Source organism: Varroa destructor, unplaced genomic scaffold (assembly GCF_002443255.2).
Source record: "Varroa destructor unplaced genomic scaffold, Vdes_3.0 BEIS01000001.1, whole genome shotgun sequence".
Taxonomy (NCBI): Eukaryota; Metazoa; Arthropoda; class Arachnida; order Mesostigmata; family Varroidae; genus Varroa; species Varroa destructor.
Window position 1 is genome coordinate 24,853,032 of NW_019211454.1, and position 23,280 is coordinate 24,876,311.

Here is a 23,280-nt window from a genome sequence, read left to right on the forward strand (position 1 = left end):
TAGACGCACCGCGGGGCGGAATAATTGGGAGGGATTTTCGCGTCGACGGACAAAGTTCGTCGCAAGTTAGGCTCGACGAGATTGGACACATCCGACTTGGTAAAACGATTTTAGCAGGCCGAACATTCCCCTGCGTGTGTCTGTGTGCACCGTCGTTAGAGAACAACATGGCACTGCGTGGATCGATGTCCTGTAGATGTCCGAATATGGCAGAATGCGCTATCTTTTTTCTCTAGTCAAGTGTTAGCATCGTTGCTGTATCACAGCATCACTGGCGCATTTGGCCCTTCAGTATCAGCCACTGTCCTATCGACCATCGAGCGAACGGGGCCGTCTGGTGGTGGTGAAAAGGGGGGTTTGCTCTAGGGACGGAGCTGAAGAGCTGTCTCATCCAGTTGCTGTGGCAGATTGTTACGAGAAGTCCAGTGGCTACTAGTAGGACGAGACGAACAGGAAAGCGGACAAGCCAACCCGCAAGCCTCATCCGTGGGCAACGGTCCAGTGGCTGACTACCTCCTTCTGCCAGACGACCACAGTAGATCTATCTGGATCTCTTAAATTATTTACGACGGCGTCCCGGCCTTTCCTAGGGCGTTCGCAGCCGCGGCGTCGCACACATCTCCACAACTCTCGAGACCACTAGCCTCAGACGAGCTATGGAGGTGGGATGAGCAGGAAAAGGCGGTGTAGGTTGCACTCTCACAAGCTGCAAACGAACAGCAGCGATAGGTGGAGGAAGAGGGGCCGCAATAGAAGTATAACAGTCACAATAACAGCGCACACAGATTCACAATAAATAAAATCGTTACTGAAGGTAGCGATGGCGCACAGTATTGAAGCTCCTGTTTAAGATGTATTTGCGGCGGCTGTAACTAGGACGCGCACTGCCAGTATGGCCTACAAAGAAAAATGCCACAGCATCAACCCCTTTTATCTACCTATAGCTAATGTTTTGTAGTCTCTCTTCGTGTACAATTACAAACCTACATCGTTATGTTTCTGTCTACGGCAAGGGCAGTTTCCTAAAACTACTGTAGGATATGCGCTTCTGTCTACCTCTGTGTACTCGTGTCAAGAGAATGCGTGAATTGACAATTTTTTTCTCATTTAATCATCTTGTCTTACAAGATCCCACGGGATCTAGCCAACACCTAGTTGCACATCTGTATGTAGCAGGTCATTTTGCTTCTATGCAAAAGTAAAGCAGCCTTCTTTCCTTTCTTGTTCACATCGTGCGTCATAGTAAAGGCAGGTTAACGCTAGAAGGAGGAGTTTGCCTCGGGCCCTTTCGTTAGTACAGATTTGCAACGGGCGGTATCAGCAAAAGCGGTCATTGTAGAGCAATGGCTCTAAATTTAGGCTTTTAATTATGTACCGGTTTGCATATGAGCGTGTGTGCCTGAGCATGGTGGGTAATGATAAGCTAGTAGGAGACGACAAACAAGAGCAGACAGGTAAGAATATGGTGACTGTCTGGTTTGTTGAAGAGACCGGATGTAAACGGTGGCAGAGATGTCGATTGCAGCCGTGCGTTCATGCCGGGATTTCCCGCTGCGGCTATTACACCAGAGACAGCCAGTAGCTAGCTGGCTGGATTACTAACCGAAGATGCACGTAGTGGGGTCGTCGTTGGTACGTCGCGCCGCGTATGATGAATCTGAAGAGGGATTTTACTCGTTCGTAGATGTGAGTTTGCATTTAGAGTCTGCGAGCTCGGCGGCAAGTAGTGGAACCTTCTAAATAAAAAGGGAAGGTGACAGTACGAATCGAAATGGGTATGTCATTCCCTATCTCCCCTCAACTGTCAATTCTGTCCCCCAACTGCCGCTGTTGGTGCCCTATTGCCTTTTCGCTAGTTAGACACGTGTGGTTTAGATCGAGAGGGTGGTAGCTGTAGTGGCGATAGTCATACTAGTTAAACTCAGAAAAAGCCGACGACCGAAATGGCGATGACATTTTTGCGGCAACGGCTGGATCGTCGAACCCGATAACGGAAGCAGGAAAATCAGTAAGTAAGGCGTATAACGGTATGGGGCAAACATTCGAAATTAATACATAGAGATGAAAAAAAGACAGCGCTACAAGACTGGAGAGTTACACGGTATTGCACATCCGTCTGTGCTAAAGCAAAGCTGCGTGTCTGAACGCGAGCGCACGGCCTTAAACATGATAAGAACAAGCGGTAGTTGGCACGATGAAAGAATCAATGATACTGGCAAAACTAGTGCACGAAATTGATGGTCCTAAATAAAATACGGGACTATTGCGTCAACAAGGACGGAAGTAACAAACGCATCATCGGCAGCTGTAAACAGGACACACGTTACTGTCTCTAAGAACTTCAGGAAGTACCATTAACAGTTGCCATACAAATTTCTGCCTTGCAATAAAGCACTATCGGCATATGTTGCCGCTTTATGTACACAGACATTTTGGCGAGCGCCTATACGTCTGTGGACATACTATACACGCATACGTATGCCTACAAGCATGTAGGGTGGGTACATGAGAGCGTGATGCCGCTATTTTAACGTAGTGGTCTTTTCAGGTAGCTGTGTATTCTTATTCTGTCTCTTTTTTTCTCTTTGCTGTGGCGTGCCCACTAGGCGCATCCTTCTGTACCAATCCAACGCAATGAAAACCGCTTGACGAGGAATAAAGTTAGAGCGCGATGCAGAACGTTAGCAAAAAAGATACTCCTTATGCTACAGTTGCTACAGCCATTGTTGCTTTTACCTTCTTGAGCTGAGATGAGCAGCGTAATGACGACGACGTCTCGCTTGAAGAATTTTTAAAAACCTCTATCTCCAATGCCGTAGCAGCGCAGTGCATTGCCCAATGCGGTGTTATGACAACCGATGACGATGTAGCAGCCGTGGCGTATAGCTGTGGCGTTATATATAACGTATATAATGACAAGAATAGCCCTAATCGCTAAGCAGCCACCAAGTAAGATCTTACGTGGTATAGCCGCTAGCGCAATGAGAACATCCACTTTTTCTTTTTTTGACTTTTGCCGCGGCCATCACTGAAGCACAGCTGTCAGCCCTCAGACGCGACGCATTGTTACCCACCGCTCACTCTATTCTCTTTACTCAGTAGTTCAACTCAAATCAGTCGTTTTCAATCTGCCGGATCGACAGTTACGGCAATAACGCACTTCAGCACCTCAGAGCTGGCTGATCTTCATACGCCGTTAGCTGGGCGACGCTAGCCGAGGCGAAGATGGTGCTGCGTCGAAATGCCTGGCAGAACGTACCACACGGAAAACTGCACTAAGCAACCAACTACTTATGTCCTATATCCAACCAATCACGCTCTACATAGCTCAAACCATAAGCTTGATGCGAGATTTCTGTGCGCGGTTGGTCCTTACGCATAGCAAAGACAATAATAACTACGACGTGGTAAACCATATCGACAATCAAAAAGAGCCCACGGATCAACTATATCGGCGTTGTCGTAGCCTTCTACATGATAAAAACAAGCAGGACAATAGCATAGTCACGTGCCGCCATCATAACTTGTGCTATTCTACTCAGCCACTTCAGTGAAACTAGGATAGCACTTTCTACGCTTAAAATGAACGGACTGCTTATACGATGTCTACATATACTCGGTGAATCTTGAGTTTGTATATTGGCAAGCGGCTGTATATGTGTGCAGCCACATGTCAGCTTGAACAGATGTACCCTTATGATGTACCATGATCTGGGAGTTTTTTTCTTCGTTAAAAATATAAACTTTAACAAGCCATTTCGAAAAAAAAGGGCGGGGACCCTGCTTATCGAATAGAATCCACCTCATATTCATATCACTAATCATCACTTCTGCCCTCTCGGTGGGCTTCTGTAGGAAGGCGCAGCACGAATATCCACATAGGTGTATTTTTATTGAATCGGAAAAGTATCTATTAATATGGCGCAAAAAGGAGATGGCTAAAAAAGAAGTGGTGGAACACAGGAGAGAATAAGAAGAAGTTGAGAGAAAACAGAATAAAACCCACCTCAACATCGGTTCCTCGTTTCCTCGTTCAGTCGTCAACTCAATGGAACGATATGCTGTACAAATCGCATAACGGCCATTGGGGGCATTAGATGCGGTGGGGGGCTAAAAGAAAGCGACAGCCTTAGGGCAGTTGAGCAAAATCCAGGTCTCCTGTTTAAAGCCCGCCTTTCCGCCCATTGTGTTCTTGGTTCAGAATCGAAACCTATGAAAGAAACATTTTCACGCAAAGTATTGGAAGGGCAAAATTCGCCCATGTGAAACCGTGTTTGTGTGGTGACAAAAAGTGTTTAGTGTCAATTCATCGCTTTGTCCAACTCAGCCGGCTGAACGCTGGATTGGCATCGACTGACGCTATCGGCACTGGGGGCTATGTCACGATGGCAGCCAGAATACGGTGTATAATGGCAACCGCATGGACGTTAACGTAAAATAGCTGCTTGTCCTCTTCTTGAAGTTGTTACAATCGTTACCGAAGCTGAATATTACCAACCATCACGATGACTGTGAACCATTATAACATAGGCAGAATATGAGAAACGGTTAAAAAATAATCGGTATTCGCCAACTTGAAAAAGCGTTGACATCACTCCGCCCCGGTGACCTATCCAAAGCCAATTTAAGGCCCCCTTGAAGGATAACGGTTAGTCAGTTGTTATATCACTATCATCGGACATTTTAAATCTATCGGATTTGGTTAAAAAATAAGGAGTTTGTGTATCGCAGCAACTAAGTGAAGGTACACAAAATACAGTTTGTCTGAATAGAGAGTCTGTATAGAAGCTTTTTACATCTAGCACCTTTCTGAGGGCTTAAGCCGATGAACTCTTAATCTTTAAGATGACAGGCAAATGAAATTTGCAGTGGTACATTTGATACTAAAGAAGCTTTCAAAAACCATTTCTATCGAGACGGTGCAATTAGTTATACAAAGGTTGCAGAAAGCGATGGCAAACACATTGATCCACTGCTGAAATCTAGAAAAAAATGAAACGCATAAAATGTATATTAGCGGAAGGAACTGTCACTACTTAAGTATCAGTTTTATAACATGCCCATGTTCCCACTGGTCCGTTCAATTCCATCTCCGTAACGGTTCCAAAGAGTGTCTGGGGGACACACATTTAATGGCCCATAGAAAAATGCCGCATTTCTTTGTCGTGGTTACTGCCGCATGTTGACCTATTTTGATGAAAAATCATTTTAGAAAGGCGCAAATCAAACGTGTGTGTTTAAGTGTTACTGAATCTGTTAACTGTGTATGCATGTATATCCGTATGTATATTGAAGCTGACCTTGTATGTTATTCATGTAAACTGAATTGAGTAAGCAGATCTCTGCGGGCATGGCCATCGTCCGTGCAATAGCTAGCGCCGATTTCTTTCCGTACACCGGCAGAGCTAGATGATGGACGAAAGTGTTACGGATGATACCTGATGAGGCTGAAAACATGAAAACACCAGACTTCAACACAAATAGCTAAAGCAAGCTAGACATAGGGAAGGGATTAGGGAGAGAATATTAGGCGAGACAGGAATTCTCGATTGTTTCAAAGCCGCTATCCACACGCTGTCCGATTACGGAGACCGTCCCTGGTGAAAGCGGCAAGGACAAAATAAACCGATTTTACCCAACACGTCACTGGAAGAGTGTCAAGCCTTCGGTTCCGGCGACTGTTAGCTAGCCTTTTTAGTTTGTTTTTGCGCCAGCCGCTCATTCCTTCGTCGTCCTCGTTACCTAAAGGACACTCGACGTGTGCCTTTGCTTCAGTGATCATCTGCCTAAGTAAAGCATGACAACGACAGCAAAACGGAGTCGAGAAAACGAAACAGGATGGCTCGTAATTAAAAATCAACATCATTCTAAACAGAAGCTGAGTGACCGGTCAGATTGCCAGTTTGGTTATTGCCGCTCTAAGCCAGCCATTACGTAGATTTCGCTGCTGTTCCTTCTGCCGATGCCACTGCTGCACTAATCGATACTGCTAATCTTAGGGATGCACTGGGGTGTAGGTTCGAATCCGGGCATAAACAGGGAGACATGGTCTTGCTGAAAGCCAGCGCCCTAACGGCGATATTGGACATAAAACATAAGGCTAGGTGACACTGGCTTCCTTCTAAACGCAGAACGTGTGGATGATATACCATTCGAATGTGCGTTGTTTATTTGACACTGGATAACTTCTATTCATCGCGTGTTACACTGTTAATATGACTGGGATGTTGCACAAAGGAATACGAAGGGTTCAGTTTCAATTGGCAATATGAACCTTCCATAACTTTACGGACCGCGGTAAAGGTACGCCGTTATAGAACTAAAGCTGCTGTTGCAGTTGGTGGCTATCATGGCGGCATCGGACGCAAATGCTGGAAGACGAGGTTACAACTTGAGCTAGGTTCCATGGCTGACTGTGTTAGGATTTGGGCCACTGCTACTGCCGCGCCCGCCGTCAGAATGCGGCCAGCCAGACCATTCGTTTCACTTGCTCGGCGGCGACGCTGACGGTGTTGATGGTGGTCCAAAATATCAGAGGTAAAATATGTGATACGACCAGTTTGGCTGCAATCAGGGCGCACTTGAGTTGAGTGATTACAGCCATGTCAGCGCGATATCCAGTGCTTGCCCTAGAAAAGCTCAGGATTTGGGCTAGACAAGGGTAGTTTTAAGGGCAACTGTCGACGAAGGGTGGACGGGCCGCCTAAGAGGATATGGATGTAGAGGGGATGTGTAAAACGAATGCACGAACTAAAGAGGGTAAAATGTCGGGGTAGGCAGTATCTGTGGCTAGCAGTAGCAGCTAAGTGAACACGGGCGGTGCGCCAGTCTCAGACCGAGACGAAATCCAAGAGATTTCAGCGTAGCTCAACAAAACTGCCCTTCATAGCTGTTCTTTTATTTTTAAGAGCAGACGAAGTCAAGGGATAAACTCACGGGAGCACGCGCTTAGCTTCGAGCTCACGAATCTTGTGCCCGTTAATCCGTTGGGGTCGACCGTCACTGCCAGCCGAGTAGCTAGGACCGCTCCTTACAGACATTCTAATAGCCGACATACGTGAGGTCGTTTTGAACTCATTTCCTGAGAGACGACGATTCTCTACCTGACAATTACTATTAGACGGCCACAGTGGGCTGGCTAGTTCGTAGGTAGACTTGTAGGTGTAGACAAATGGCGGCGACGATTGTGTTGGTGCTGCTGCTGTTTCAGAACAAGCGGACTGTTTCGTTGGTTACTGGCGGTGTCGTTTCGTATTCGTTTGCTTCAACCAGGCCCTGAGCGATAGTTCGAACCAAATGACTTGAATGCAGTGCTAGGAACAGGCCGAACAGATATCCGTCCTTCTGCTAAGATAGTTATGGTTGTAGCAACGGAAGCAGTCGCAGGGCAGAAAGCCCATTACGAGGAGGCATAAGGTGAAAAAAAAGGACCAAGGTCTGGGAACGGTGCATAGTGCGATCGAGTTACTAAGAGACAGGAAACAGGTAGGATAAACTGGAAAAGACAAAAAAAAAAAACAGAAAGGTGGTATTGGATGCAAAAGAAGAGAGACGTTAAGTAAGATTACAGGAAAAGAGATGGAACGAGAAACGGCGACTTAGAGAAGCTGCTGTGTTGCCAAGCGCATGATTTGCGTGGCGACAGCAGGAACAGCAGCTCAGACACTGCGCCGTGGGGTGTTTCGCCCCAGTGACTCGTTTAAGGAATATTTTAAGCAGAAAAGTATCGCTCCCTCAACCCCGTTGAAGCCTGGCTGAACCGCACCGTTTCCCCATGGTTCGCCTCTAGGAACTAGCGTCTTCTACCTTTAGGGCTAGCTTTCGGTGTCAGCGCACAAACAGAAATAACAGTGGCGGTTCCACCGTTGTACTCCTTGTTGTTCATCTAGTTTCCTTCGCTTTCCTTTCGACGACACTCTGCCTGTTTTTGCTATAGCAACACAGTCTACACGGCGTTAAAATCTTTCTGACTCGATTTTCGCATGCTGGCCTCATCGCTTAAGCTAAGCAGACGCCACTCGTTCTATTTGTATAGGACTGTTCATTCCTATCATTATCTTCCGTCGTCGACCTCCATGATGGTTTTGCGCTTCGCACTTCTGCTTGGCAATTGGTACGGTGTAAGAAGTGCAGATAGAAAAAAATAGTGATGTCTTGCCGCAGAGACACTCAAATGGATCGAATTGATTGGAAGATAAAGAGCTTATTTTGATTATTATCTTCCCTTTCGACAAAAAGCGCCACTTTTTGTCTGGAACTTGGCGGTTTGCGCTAAGGTACGAATAGATATAGGCATATTTCGTGGCACTGCCTTAACAATTGGCGTTATAGAGAAGCACACAGGGTGGCCATAGACTCCATTGAGTACAGCTAGCTAATGGTAATAGCATGACAAATATGTTACCTACGTAGTCGCTGCTCTTGGCGAAATCCGTTCTAAGTGCGACTGGTATATGGACCAACGACATCTTATGTCCGACGCCGGCTTTAGTATCCTTCTGAGACAAACCCCCATTTTTGAAAAGGAAATACGACCTAGGAAAACTAAACACCTGTCCTCATTGGCTAAGTCATTTTGACCCTTCGCAAAAGATGCTTAATATATACAGTTGTCAACATCACCAAATTGAAAATCTGATTACTGCAACAGCTAATTGGTTTCGGCCTATTCAGTAGGCGTGTATGCGAAATTGTCGTAAGGAGGTTCAGTAATAAAGTGAAGGACTTCTTAATATATATATATATATATATATATATATATATATATATGTATATACTATAACGTGGATACGGAATGTACAAAATGGACAGCGTTTCAATGCTATTCAACCGAAGTTGTTAAGCATCTTCAATGCATCATTATGTATATTTGTTTATTTAAATTTTTACCATATACATTGATAACCGAGTATCTTGTTCTATAGAGGAAAGGAGCGGGCACCTACATTCGTGTTCGTAGAGATTATACTCTTTCATAACCAATTTCAACGTCCAGCGTTCTCTACTCAACGACATGATGATAGCTGCATGTTTGTGCCCCCCATTACGGACGCAATCACACATGCTCATAGACGCACACACATCTGCATTTGCCTCACCATACGATCAGGTCTATTGGCGACTGTAGGACTTGTACTGCGCAAAAAGTGAACCGACGTGACCATGGGGCAAGGCTTAAGCTAGATGTGTTTTTTTTCGAATGCCCGCCCCGCCCGCCACTTGCGTATCGGTGTACGTTACTGTTTGTCTTCCAGCAAACGTTACAATCCTGAATGTTTGTTGAATCGATGGCCGGTCGGTTTGTCGATCTAGAAATTCAGCCGGTCTATAATCTTGCCATCAATTCATCGCTTTGCTCTCTTCCGTTAGCATCGGATGTCATCAGCTGAAATTTGAGCTTATTGCGAAAATGCCTCTACTTCAGCAACAGCGTCGGGCTACGGTACGAAACGAGGGTGGCGGATCATCAATAGAGGACAGACACCGGTTGGATAAGTAGCAGTACAAGACCAGATTGTAGAAGGAAAGGCCGACCAACTTGCTGGATGTTGTTCTGTCCCCATTCCCTTTAACTCATCATTTTTCCTATATACACACATATACAAGGATTTCACTGACCTCCCTCACTCCCCTACAGCCCTCGTTCAACATTTTAGAAACCGAAAACGGGCTCGCCGAGTTTTACCAATAGTGATGATGCAAAAGCGAACTCTACAGGAGCAGCATGAGCCCAGACTGGGATATTGTTTCAAAGCACTTAGCTGCCACTCATCCTAGTCTTTCAGCTCTCGCTTTTGTTCAATACGCCATCATTCGCTACTGACGCTTAAGATAGCTTCGCCAATTCAGGGCGGAATCTTTCGTATTACGTCTATGCCGTGATGTTAGCTTCGTCATGGCTCTGGCGCTCCGATTTCCTTCCCACTTCCCCCTTTCTATTCCTTTCGTCTTTGCCATTCATCCGTCAATGGACTTACCTAGATATCGTATGTATTTATCTAGCGAGTTTTGCTGGGACTCCCTAACTGCGCCACTTCTATACCCCCTGAAATTTGCTGGGGTAGTGTTCGAATTTCCTGTAACATTGGCTACATACTATTTGTTGCTCTCGGATTTCTTGAGTTGCAATAAGATCTTGTCGACGGCAGCAGCAGCAGCAAACCTAAATTGTTGTGTATGGCCATCTCCCGCCTACATGTTGTCGCTATGGGCTTGTCTCGAAACATTTCGCCGCTTTCTCCTCATTCATGCACCCTTCACCCACGTTTGCGTAGGCTTTTTTTTTTCTATATCCTTGGCTTTTTTGGTTGACCGCGTTTTTACCACTGCCAAACTAGCCAAAATTCAAATTCTGTCGCTCTTTGATATCTTTTATGTCTAGGTCGAGGTCTTTTTGTTCCCCTTAGAAAGGAAGCAAGTTAGAAGAAGCCGAAAATCCCCCTGTCGATTAGTCCCAGCCCACTGATCTATCTGTCTGTCCACGAGTTACTAGAGTTCCATTTAGCATTTCTTTCTAAGAAGCCGCCAGATTTGCCTCTAATAATGGTGATAATAGCGATGTACTTTTGCAGCGTGCGCAGACAGCAGAACACCGCTCAGTTCCAACGACTCAGTCCCCTGCTACTCTCTCCGGCCTACGCCCCTGTTTAGATTCTTTGTTTTGCTTAAATTAAGACTTTAGCATAAGTTCGATACTGGCACTAGAATTACATCTTACATTTATTCTTTGTTCGGCGTGTTTTAAAGGGATGACTTCGTATAGAGATTACCCGCGTCAGCCGTTATCGAAAGCAAATGATTAATGATTGGTTGAAACAACGGCAACTGCTATTCTGAAAACTGCATCGTTATTTATGCTTTGCTCATTTGTCTTGTCTGCTATCTTTCGTTCAAATTCAGACAGACCTTTAACCACCACGAAAGGAACTGTCTGGTTCGAACGTCATCTGCTACTCAGATGAGACTTTTACACGGCGGCATTTTACAATTTAAGAGGTTATTCCAAGAGACTGGAAAATTTATGACGCAGGCTACAATATTGCGTACCTCCGTCCACTGAATCGTACCACAGAATAGAGTTTAGCTTGCGATTTAAAATGAAAAAAAAAGAGGACGTGAAAAGGTATCTAATACGGAAAGCAATAAACGCCATTTGGCTTCAGAATGGCCAAAGGATGCTCGAAGAAACGGAATAGGCGGTGGAAATTAGAGGATGTCCGCCTTTAACCGGGCATATGCGGTCTTGACTTGCAAATTTGATAGTAGAGCAAATCATTGGACTACACTTTTTACACTAATGCTAATGCACTCGTTACTGCTTCACTTAGGGTAATCAATGTTTTTTGCAGAAACTCAATTGCAATTGGGAGTAGCTTGTCGCTAAGTGAAGCTATTATGTTAGCAACGCTTATGATGCACGAAAAACGACGCATGCATTTTAAACCTATATCTTAATCATTGATAGAGAAAGCCTACATATGGTCCTTAATCTCACTAACTGACTGTCCCTATCTCCGCTTCGTGTCCTACATGTATGATACGTATATCTAGGTTATTTGTTGGTATGTAATGGGCTCGACTATTTCGTTCAAGAAACGCCGACATCACCAAGCCGTATATCGTTAGTGTGCTGATTAGGAAGAGGGGCAGGCTCTAATACCAATCAGATAGTCGGAGTTGTCAATCTGGATCAGTCATGTGAAGGCACAGTTCGCCAGTGTTTAGTCTCCTGGGAACAGCGAGGAATCTATGGCGTGACATTCTGGCCTAAGCCGAAAACTGCGTCCTACGCCATGGCTCCTCATGACGACAACTGAAGGATGAGAAAAGTACGAAGGAGAGATACTGCGAAGCACAGTGGCCAGGTCCACCTACCAGCTGAACGTAATGTTCCTCCATGCCGTGGAGGTAACCTTTCAGGAAATGTTCAAGGCGACATGTGATCTTAGTGGTCAACCTCGAACTCAAAAAAAAACGCTTTATGCAACGTCCTATTTGAAGGTAATCGACGTTTGCAAGCGACAGGCTTCCTGATTTCGTCCAGTACTACAATCGGCTTACCAATGACGAAAGTTTGCCTAACTTTCAAGTCAGAATCTAGAACAGCCACGGTGGACTTTCGATGCCTGTCCTATTGCCTGTTGCTTTGCAGCAGTTAAGGTTCTGGGAAAAAGGATTACTGAGTTATATGACCGGTAACATCACATTTAAGTGCTTGCTACTGCCGATCGTTAATTATGGCAAATGAGTCCAACAGGACTGAGCAGCTCCTCACGTTGCGTATGCATCTGATATGTAGTTTTTTACAAATGTGCATGTGTTATTATGTTGCTGCATTGCCCATAACGTTGCCTTGTTGGAAGGCCGGCAGGGAAGGGCTTCCCCACACTTAAATGCTACCGTGGATGATAGACATCTATCATCAGCGTGTACCATATCATAAATTAGGATCAGGCTGTTGCAACATTTTCTCCTCGTACCTTGACATCGTCTCCGGATTCTCACTTTTGGCTAATAACGAAAAATACTTATTCACATAAACCTACTATAAATGTATGACTATTATTATTATAGGAGAAACATCTGGCTTTTATTTTACGAGATCTGAAAATGTTCGAAGGTGAGCATGGGGGCATCCAGTTTTTAATATTTACTATTGTACCGTTCATTCGGTTGTCCCTACTATTGATTGTTGGTAAACAGACGGTTCAGGCATGGGAGCAGAGCGGACATGTATCACCAACGAGAAAATGGCTAACAATAGTTACAGGAGTAATCCCTTGTGGCCGTTCCGTCTCTCAAGCGAATCCTCCTCGTTCCGTTGCTTTCTGTAATCTTTTTAGAGAGCGTATTAAAGAATACGGATGTCGACTATCATTTCGACCGACTAATCACTACGATTCATCGTTCTACTGCAATTGCCGTTGTAGCGTCGAACAACATGGCTAATTCAAGTCACGTAGAATGAGGAATATACAGTACATACCACTTGCTCGTATTCACTGCTTGCGTTTCTGTGTGCCTGCGGCGTGCCGCTGCTACCGTTGTCCCTGACACTACTCCTTGATGCCTAATCAGGCGGTTCTTGTGCTAGATCGCACCGCCTGCAGTACCATTCTATTATTCTATTAAGGCTTAATAGGACCGACCGGCAGCCTGCTGCGTAAAGCAGTAAAGTGAACAACGAAGCGGCCAGCGACCAGTTTCTCGTCGTGGTTATGCCGTCCCATCTAGAAATAGCGATAGAAGAAGAAACGAACGACGAAGAGGGAAAAGGCGTTGCTTGCCTGGCCGATAGATGAACGAAAGGTAGTGGAAGAAAGATGCCCGGGGACAAACATTCGCAGTTTCGAATCTGAGGGTGTTGCGGACTAGAATAGCACTGTAGTAGGACGGTGTTTTGACAACAGAAGAGGTCAGAGGATGCCGACGGCGGCAGATGTGAATGGTTTGTGAGATCGGATCTTTGCTCTCTAACTTCGTCAGCATCCGCTTCGAGTGCACTTCCATAAAGGCTCCGTGAAGCCTAACGGGATTTTAAGGTTTACGCTAATGCTCCATATATTTTCAAGCAGCCTTATAGGGAAAGGTTAGCTTGATAGCTTGATGAGATAAAGTTCATTAGTGCGATTATTGAAAAGCGTGTCTTTCGTATCAGCTTCTTGTTGAACGACATATAGTAGTGTACTTTACCTATAAAGTGCCTAATTCTCTCAGCAGGTTATGCTTAGCGGGAAACTCATAACATTTATAAGTAGATCAGATAATAAGTTCATTGACATTTCATCTAATAATTTTCTTTTTTTCTATTTCTTTACTGTCCAGGTCCCACTTGGGATAATGAACGTTGCCGACTACACACTAAAACTGCAAGGTGAGGCACATCATTGTCAGTCAACTTATCAATACAAAATTTAGAGTTCTGAGAGCTTTTCCATTTGACTGACTCTAGACAAGCTCTAGCACAACGGCGACGTCGGATGTCTTCCGTCTGCTCGCCGGCTTTGCTGCTGGCTGTCAGACACACGCTTACACATGCAGAAACATCAACTGAAAATTACGTAGCAACGTAATAGGGAAGTGGTGAGGCGCGATGGAAGCAACAGAGAAGGTAACAATTCATTGGCGCGATGCGCTATATTCATATATGGTCCTATATCACCCAGCTAGCACCCCGTGTTAGCACGACCGCCGCGTCGTCCATAATTGACATTGGGATCACTTGACGCATGGCGTCGCTATAGAGTCAACTACGGCACCCTCGTTCCTATAGCCATGCCATTTCTAGTTACAATCATACCACATAACGGTCGTATGTGTTGTGGGCCTAAGCAATGGCAGGAAACGACGAGTCGAAGATTACGAAACTAAATGACAATTGATTTCATCGATTTCACAGAACACATCGACTATAGACGATAGCAAGTGATATGACTTGTATAATTAATAGCGTGGTTTCTCTAAGGTACATTGTTGCGCCGAACTTGGCCGATTTAGTGGTAGCGTCGTGGGTAAGTAGCTGACGGATGCCGGTCAGTACGCAGTATAGTACTTGGAGCTCTAATATTGTGTCCCTATCTTACGAATGAAGTGTAATTTAGTCTAAGGAAAATGGGGTCGGAAAGGATCGTTTCTGACCCCCTGCAAACGGTCCTCAAGGCGATAAAGTAAGTAAATTATTAGTGATATATACTATTCTATTCTGTCATTGCTATCTAGTAAATTCAGCACGGGACTGTTCCATCGAAGCCTCGACTACTAATCATGAAAAAGGTTTTAGTTTAACATTTTCATGTTAAACAGGTGGACGTTATATTTAGAAAAACCAGAGGGTATTAACGGTTTACGAATAGACACTATGCAAATCTTCTATCTCTTGTATGAGATGAAATGTGCTAATTAAGATCGTTTCTTTTGCTAGATAGCTATAATAACAAAACTGACCTTTTAGACATTATTTAGACGCTTATAAAGTCCATTTCGGTATAGGGTGTACGGCCCCACACTCGTTATATATTGACAAAAACCTTGGAAGACATTTTCTGCATCTTTGCTTCGATGAATAATAGACTATGCTAATCTGCTTGTACGCATAAAGACGCTGATAAAGTAGTCGTAATGTTAGCCCATGACCCTAAAATGCCGACTTTAATATTTAGACGCCAAGGTTTAGCTATGTTAAACTGATGATTTCTCATTTGAGGCGGAGAAGGTACAAGTAGGCTTTGCGTGTTACAAGTATTGTGCCAATCACGCACAGGGAACATACATATACATATGTATATATATATATATATTGGTGTTTTCGCCAAAGATGTCTGTATCTTTCAGATGTGTTGATGTACATTGCTTTCAGAAAAAATCAACTAGAGACGGCTACTCTGTCGGTTCATGTAGCCCCGCATAGTACGGCTATTAAGCCCACAAGCAGTCTTTCAGTGTATAACCATTATAGACCCGGGCACTAGCACATTCGCCAAATGTATTTTAGCAGAAACGTGAAATAGTCTTGTCCCATATAGGGTATAGCACGCAGCGCAAAATATCATATAGCCCTATTTCACTCCGGCTCATGTAACTTGACGCAGTAACTTTGACCAGGTCGAACTCCATTCACTTTCAGTATTCTTTGAAAAGGCTAGCGTTTGAATCAGTGCGCTAAAGTTCCAGTCTTTATTCATATCGAAAATGCTACAACCTTGATAACGTTCTTTTTCAAAAACCGACGTTCCTATTATAGAAAAAACGGCCTGGCTTTTATAATCCCAAAAATTTCAACAGTATACTTGGATTGTATATAGAGAGGTATGGGGCTATGTGGGCCAAAATTCGCGTAATGCATTGTTGAACATAACCGATGCCACGAAAAAGGCTCCTCTACTATGTGGCCGAAATTAACTAACTACAGTTCGTTCTTTTCTGATAAAATATCAGTTGAAGTTACCTACGTTGTAGGCCCATAAAACTCCATGGGCCAAAGCTGAAACTATATGGACAACTAATGATTCCGTGTGACGAAATCACTCATTCAACAAAAAAGGACAAGGCTTCCTCTTCTTGAAAATCATTCGAAAAGCGATTTCGAGCAGCCGATACTTCATAATAATACCGTTAGGTCGTATGGCAGAACGAATATTCGTTTACCATACGCCTACACGAACTTCTGCCGCGCAGTTTGAAGTCACCTTTTGAGTGACCCAGGTACTGGCGGATTTACGAGTAGTTTTTCCTTTGACATTATTTTCGGGTCAATTTGACCGGCTTTACATGCGTGTCGTGTTTATACATAATCCTGGAAAAATAATCATGCGCCGTCAATTCTGATTTATGTAGTTCATAGTTATCCACAATATGGTGCATATGGTTTTTCCGAAATATGCGTTCTGTAAAAAAAAAAGCAGCCACCTGTAGCTCGTTGTTACTACGACTCCTAAAATACGATGCTTTAACTTGACTGGAAGTATGCTCACATATACGCATACCTAATAAGCTGAGCTATAATCTGAGGCCGCGTGGTTCCTTTAATTTTTCTGGAAAATTAGCACCAACGATGTCCGGTTTCGTATGTGTTCGCAGTGCAGTGGCCTATACAACCTCCTTTCATTTTGACCCAGGTAGACCCAAGGGTGATCACGTAAAGCACTATTTTTATGAAACGTAATCTATCTTCAATTTGTCTTTGAAAATGTCGCTTTGGATCAGACAAAACTGTGCTATAAAAACAAGTTTCTGATTCTTTATTGGTGAACAAAAGTTCGATTGTCGCATACAACTCGATAATGTCGTGTTTCGACAGCATCGGCACACCCATGCAATGGCGATCAGAACGATGAATTAGATGTTTCTTAAGGAAGCATGGTGCAGTTATACAACGAAGCAGCAACTTCCTTCGATCTTTCATCAATATGCTCATCAGTCCATATGGTCCTTTAATCGGTACGTCCTTTTCGTGCATCGCGGTCAGCACACATAAGTTTCTGCCACCTCTTTGTTTCCGAGTTCCTATCTGTGGGTGGCGTGCAGACTTCTTCATTTTGCGAAAGTTTCTCCTTTCTCGACTTGGTTTTTCGTCCGCCCGCTGTGCATCTCTCATGGGCAGGTTGTGCCCGTAGGATCTCAAGACCTAAAGGGGCCAGTTGATCGCAACCGCCCACGTAGGACATAAGGTTAGCTATACTATGTTTCTATACAACTTTATGATGTGGATGCTGCCGTCAAACCCCCTATTAATCGCCAACAGACATGTATATAAATACAATAGTAATGATGCTTATAATGACAGAGTACTTTTTATTGGGCTGTTGTACAGCAGCAGTGGAGGAAAGAGGGCGTCCAAGCCCTGGTAGACGCGCCAAGAGATATAGAACGGCTACCGTTCCGTCACATCGTTGTGGGATGGATGCGGTAAGAGCTCACTAGCTAGAAATAATAGCCAGTGATACCCTTAAATCAACGAAGAGGAACCAAGGAAAGCGTTGTAAGGCAGGTATAAACCGCAATAGACAGATGAAAAACAAAAAAAGTGAAAGGGTAAGAGTGAGATAAAATTTACGAAGGCAATAATGGACTTTCTGCTTCTGTAGTTCGAGAAGATCCACCCGCTGCCGTCGGCTTATACCAACCCATGCTGGTCAAAATGAGTGCGGTGTATGGACAGAGGGGGAGGAAGACTGAAGATAAACTGTGAAGACCACCACCGACGAAAAGAGACGACAAGGGCGCCCAGAAGCTAGAGGGGAAGGGAGGAGTCTGTAATAGTGTTTTCGATCGTGGGAGCGGACAGCTGTTCACCAGACGGATCCTTCAAGCCAAGCGCTTTTTCCTTGCTATGCCTCCAAAAGGTATCCCTGGAATGACCAGTTGTTGCCTTCCGAAAATTATCTCGATTTATGCACTGTAATATTGTGCATTTCCATAAATCTAAAAATGTACAATAGTACAGTATAAATATATTTTTGCCATGTCAAAGGGGGGAACATATGATGGTAAGGGCCTAGTACGAATAATTCAATTTATCTATTTCCGATACCTGAGGCGCTGTGCATACAATTAGTAGGGGCGTCGTTGGAGGCCATATTTTTTGTTATTAATGTTCCGTAGAGTCTGTCACTGCGTATTCTAGAGGTCTTCTTTAGCTACACAATTTCCTTTTTTTTATTTTCAGGATATATGTTTGCTTTTCAGAACCCTTTTTTGTGAGAGCTATTTAGAAATTCCAAAGGACCTTATATTTGCGGAACTTGATATTACGAAGAACTGGACGCAAAGCACAAAACGGCCCCTTATTATTGAGACATAAAAATAACATGGCAAAAGCAGAGTTTAGATTCAAAATATCTCCTCGATGGTCACGTTTGCCAGACCAAAACTAAATTATGGTGTTTATAATTGGGTATCTTGACCGCTATCTGTATAAAGAGATTAAATAACTATTTCAATGCTTCATAAGATTCCAGCCACGTCAAAGCCGATGGCGTTCTTTAATCTAGTTAGCGTCTTCCGATTAAATAAGTCGAATTTCGATAATTAGTAAAATTAAACAGATTTAGATATCGATTACGTAAGCTTTGCCTGCTAATGACAAGCCTAGAGTAAAATAACCTTGCTTGTTTTAAAATAAAAATTTAACATTCAATTTTAACATTTTGTTCATAGAGCACAGCGGGTAACTTTAGCCCTGAGTACTACTGATTATCCATATATATCCTTTTTTATGCCGAATCAATCCATACTATTCTGTGAATGAAAGATCTACAGTAGCTTTACGGATATTTCCTGGACAACTTTTTGGCTACTATCCAAACGAGAACTTGAAAAAGTTTACTGTTCTAGCCCAAAACATAAATAAACTATTACTTTCGGTGAAGGCTTGCTATGACGTGCATGTCAGAAAGTAATTAGCTAACTAAAGTGTGTGAAGTCTACATTGTGTTGGTATCCCGAACCGTGTGTGTTTTGCCTAGAAAACAGATGTGGATGTGTCAAAAATTGCCTCAGAGTGTACGTATCCGCACATAAACTTTAAAGTGGCCTTTGAAGCAAACGTTGCCCGAACGTATCTTTATCGATACGCTTAGAGACGGTTTCGAGCTTCATATTCATTTGTGTGTACTCCGGCGTCTGCGTCTGCTCACTTGGTCGCTTGTCATAGGTTTGTAGTTTTATATTTCGCCGCAGACCCGTAATTTGTCTCTCTGTCTTTTCACAAGCATGGTTTTTTTTGATGCAATTTTTTTTGCTATTACCATACCTGAATGCTTTCAAATTTCAAGACTTTGCTATCTTTCAAAGCTTAGACAATATTCATAATGTCTTAATGCTGTGAAATTTGCAATACGCCTGCTGTTAGAAAATTTGTATGAGTTGTGGTTCCATCGGCCATGTAAAATATTTCACCACAAGCTCCATAACAAAAAAAAAAAAAAAACAATTGTGTACCCGAGCTGTGGATGGAACCGTACAATGATCGTATGTTGAATTCTGGTGTACGCTAAGCGGAGAATTTGACATATGTCAAAACCAAAGTAGTCGCTCGTAACAGTGAGTTACAAGAAACTGACGCGGGGGGTAGTGCTATCTCTGCTTAATAGTAGAATTGAACGGTGTTCGATTTTGATGCAGCTATCTACCCTAACTCTTTTGCCGTTGTGACATGAGTGGACGGACTTCTTCGCTCGCGATGACTCCAGCCGCGTCGAGCCCCAGTGTTAATCAACACTATCCCAGCTCGTTTGAGCTCATTAAAGTGAAAAGAGGGCAACAGTTGACACAATCCTTTGCCTCTAATTGGGACCGCTGTGTGCCGTTTTTGACCTCCTGCCCGCAATCGTGCGATTTGTCATAAAGCATATACTATTCTAGCAAATAACCCTAATCTTGGCGAACCCGACCTGTATAATGCTGCAAGACCCAAATTCAGCCCCCAACCTTGTACCTGTGACGGACTAACCACAGTTACGAAATGAAAAATTTGTCTTCTGAATGTTTCTAAATATCTGAAGTACGAAAACTGATAAATTGGCCCAACGGCCCAGTACAGTATAACTTTAGAACTTGCAAAAAAAATAAAGGCAGCTGACGCTGTTTGCTGTGGGTTTACAGTGCTAAGACGAAAGCCTTTTTCTTTATTTTGAACATCAAAGCCCAGTCAAACAGTACATGAATGTCGACTAGATCAAGTCGAAACAAATATCTAACACCGATTCTGAGGCTATTTAAGAAGTGAAAATTGGTATGCCTGAGTTTGCCTTTGCGGAAATAAGGGAAAGCTAGGCAAAAAGCGCGAGAGTGCTTTTCTGCCCTACCTTCAGGTTTTCGTGTACGCCGAGAGGGCCGGCCGCTCAGAAATTAGGAAGCGAAGGATGGTGCGATGGTTTGCGTAAAACGGCTACGTTTCCCAGTATGCTTATTCTAATGGGTCGGCGGCGATTGGTTCCAGCCAAACAGCTTTGGCCTCCTCCAAGGCGAAACGGCTCAAACCTTCATGCGTGGGAAACCCGTCCAGCTGATGGTAAGCTCTTCTTTCCTCATCAGCATATCGGCTGACGCAGTCTCACCAGCCATGTTGCCTTTGGTAACTTGAACAGCCCTCGCCCCTGAATCTTTCCTCTTAGCTATAGGCCGCTTGATTTTCTCTCTTGCTGTTTGCCTTTTGTACAGAACTAACCTACCTCGGGTCTTCGATCGAGACACGCGAAATGGATCACAAAATTTTCGAAATACTTAGTCTAAGTTACAGAGAATATTGCATAGATTCAAATTCGTATCTAGCCCTGCTACTGCTTATTTGGAGTCCATCAGTGCATGGCGTACATGGCGGTGATACGTTCCGACTTCTACAATACGGGAGTGATGGTTTATAAAGCCTGGAGAGGAACGAACCTATTCAATACATATTTACGCGTTTTGCATTACATGGCTGTCGCTACATCCTATGCGGTGCCCTGGGATTTCATTTGTCAAACGCTAAATGCGTCTGCACAAGGACGCTGAAGACGATGCATTGCCGTCGTTGAGCGAATTCTCTAAGTAAGTGTATCAAATTTGATTTCTTCATTTCGTATGTCCATACAAAACAACTATATTTTTGTATACATATAATAAACATTTGATAGATATTATCCACATTTTTTTAATAATGATACGTATGCATATTAAGTAGAGAACCGATATGTCTGAATTTGGCTTCTTCAGACAACTAAAGTAGATCGGCCACGTAAAGTCAATTGGACGAATCAATCAGCGTAGCTCAAGCGATAAAAACAATTTTTGAGTAACAGCTCACAAAACCAGGAATAAGAATATGATGCGTTTGTGGCTTCCAGGCGCTTGAAGACAGTTTCCTGATAAACAACGAAGTTACTATGTGGCTTAAATCATATTTTGATGTCTTTATGGAAAAACCACGCAATAGATACTCTTAAATACGTTATTAAAAACGTGTGTTCTAGGTGATAGTGGATTCGTAGCAAACTCCAGCTTTACAGCGAAGAGAGTAACAACTCATTGCTGACACTGAAAAAGTGTAATTTTTCTATGGAAAATTATAAAAAGCAACAATAAAGGCTCAACAAAATGTACCATATTAGCTGGATTAATAAAACTGGATAAACAAAATTTAAAAAAAAAAAAAAAAAGTGACTTTGGAGTTCTAAAATCTATTTTCGAAGTTCAGGATGAGTCAGCATAAAAACCTATTAGAAGCTGTAGAGCCAACGCTTTGGAAAGGTTGTAATAGAGTCGAAATTCTGGAGACGGTCAAAGCAATCAATCGGATAAAGGTACTTACACAGATTAACAAATACTCTTTACTCATATACCACCCCACACAACATTGACTAGTAATGCCTGCAAACTGAGCGATGTATGCTGGTAGAAAACCCTTTGAGCTGTTCTATACAAATATTGGTACACATTTAAAAATACTGCAAAGAGAATAACAGCATCGAATAATACCACCTTCATTGGCATCATGCAATTGCAGAAGTGGTTGAAAAGTACGGAAGTGATATCAAAGCTCACTGTCAAACATATTAAAGCTAATTTCAGCAAAATGTAATTTTCTGGAATCTTTTTTTTTTCCTGGCATACATTTAAATCGGTTAGCTCGCTAATTTATCGATGTCTTTTCGCGAAGGGTCGTTAAATCAGCCACGTGTACCGCAAAATTATGTGAATAGGAATCACAGGCACTAATGGCGGTGGGTCTAGCATCGAATCCCGCGTATTGACATCAAACGGCGTTATCACGAGCACTTCGTTCAATACAACTCACCGAATAGCATATATAATGTTTATGGCTTACAAGTTCCGATTAGTTTACCTCGAAATTTAACCATTATACTTTGTGTCAGCCATAAATCTATGTATATATATCAGTTCTCGGGCATGGATGCGCTAACGCTGGCACTATGTTATAAACAATAATATACTTTTACGTGTGATTACGAAGTACACCAATGTTTGCCATCTGGAGATGACGTTAGCAAGTGACTTGAACGAACGATAAACTAAAAAGATCACGATTTTTTTGCATCGTCGGTGTTGAAAAATTTACCACGAACAATCTTCAGAGACCACACATTATACAAGCACTTTATCCCTTGTGTGGACTGGCCTCGACATAACGAGGTCGTACCAAAATAGGAACGTCTAAATTATGCGCCCTGGAACGGTGCCTAAAACTCTACTTAGTTGAGAGAGCAAGTTCGCTAAAAACTTGGCCGGAAGATCTGTGCTTTGTACCTCGGACCCTGACAGCAGCTTTTAAATACTAAGTGGAACACGCAAACGCACACGTGCGAAGACAACAGCACACTTGTGTTACGTGATGCACAAGCGATCCATTTATGATAAAACTTCGTTTGGATTGCCACGATCGATGACAAAGAGTTCTTCTATTTGCATTGTGCCAAATATACCCAATGAAGGCAGTAGAAATTTAAGCCCATCTATAGGTTCGTTAATGCTGGCGGCAATAGCAGACAGTCGTCACAAAGACGAACTAAGCACAACAGAACGATTTGTACGGAAATTGGCTACTATCCATTCATATATCGCTTCTTGGCTTTACGACAAGCAATCAGCTTTGTTATTTATGATGTAACCATATGACTTCGAAACAAAATCACCAATAAATGCAAAACCATTGTTAGTTTCCAACTCCCCTGATGCGCTTTCACGAGGCAGTTGCCGATCAGCCTCTGTTCTCGATTCTCGAGAACCGATATCATCAACAGCAAGCATCCTCACATATAATGCATCCGCTGCCCTGATTTTTGG

General features: G+C 43.3%; 1 long non-coding RNA gene across 4 annotated transcripts in view; it reads left to right on the top strand.

Moving 5' to 3' along the window:
- Nucleotides 1–22,802, top strand: part of LOC111242909 (uncharacterized) — a 46,713-nt gene extending 23,911 nt beyond the window's left edge. For 2 of the 4 annotated variants that reach the window (XR_015326312.1, XR_015326311.1), the window contains exons 2-6: nucleotides 13,825–13,873; nucleotides 17,312–17,481; nucleotides 17,583–17,840; nucleotides 18,164–21,027; nucleotides 21,324–22,802. This is a non-coding gene — a long non-coding RNA (uncharacterized LOC111242909). The remainder of the gene's footprint in view (nucleotides 1–13,824; nucleotides 13,874–17,311; nucleotides 17,482–17,582; nucleotides 17,841–18,163; nucleotides 21,028–21,323) is intronic. The other 2 variants (XR_002670203.2, XR_015326314.1) reach the window with 1 other exon arrangement.
- Nucleotides 22,803–23,280: the final 478 nt, after the last annotated feature.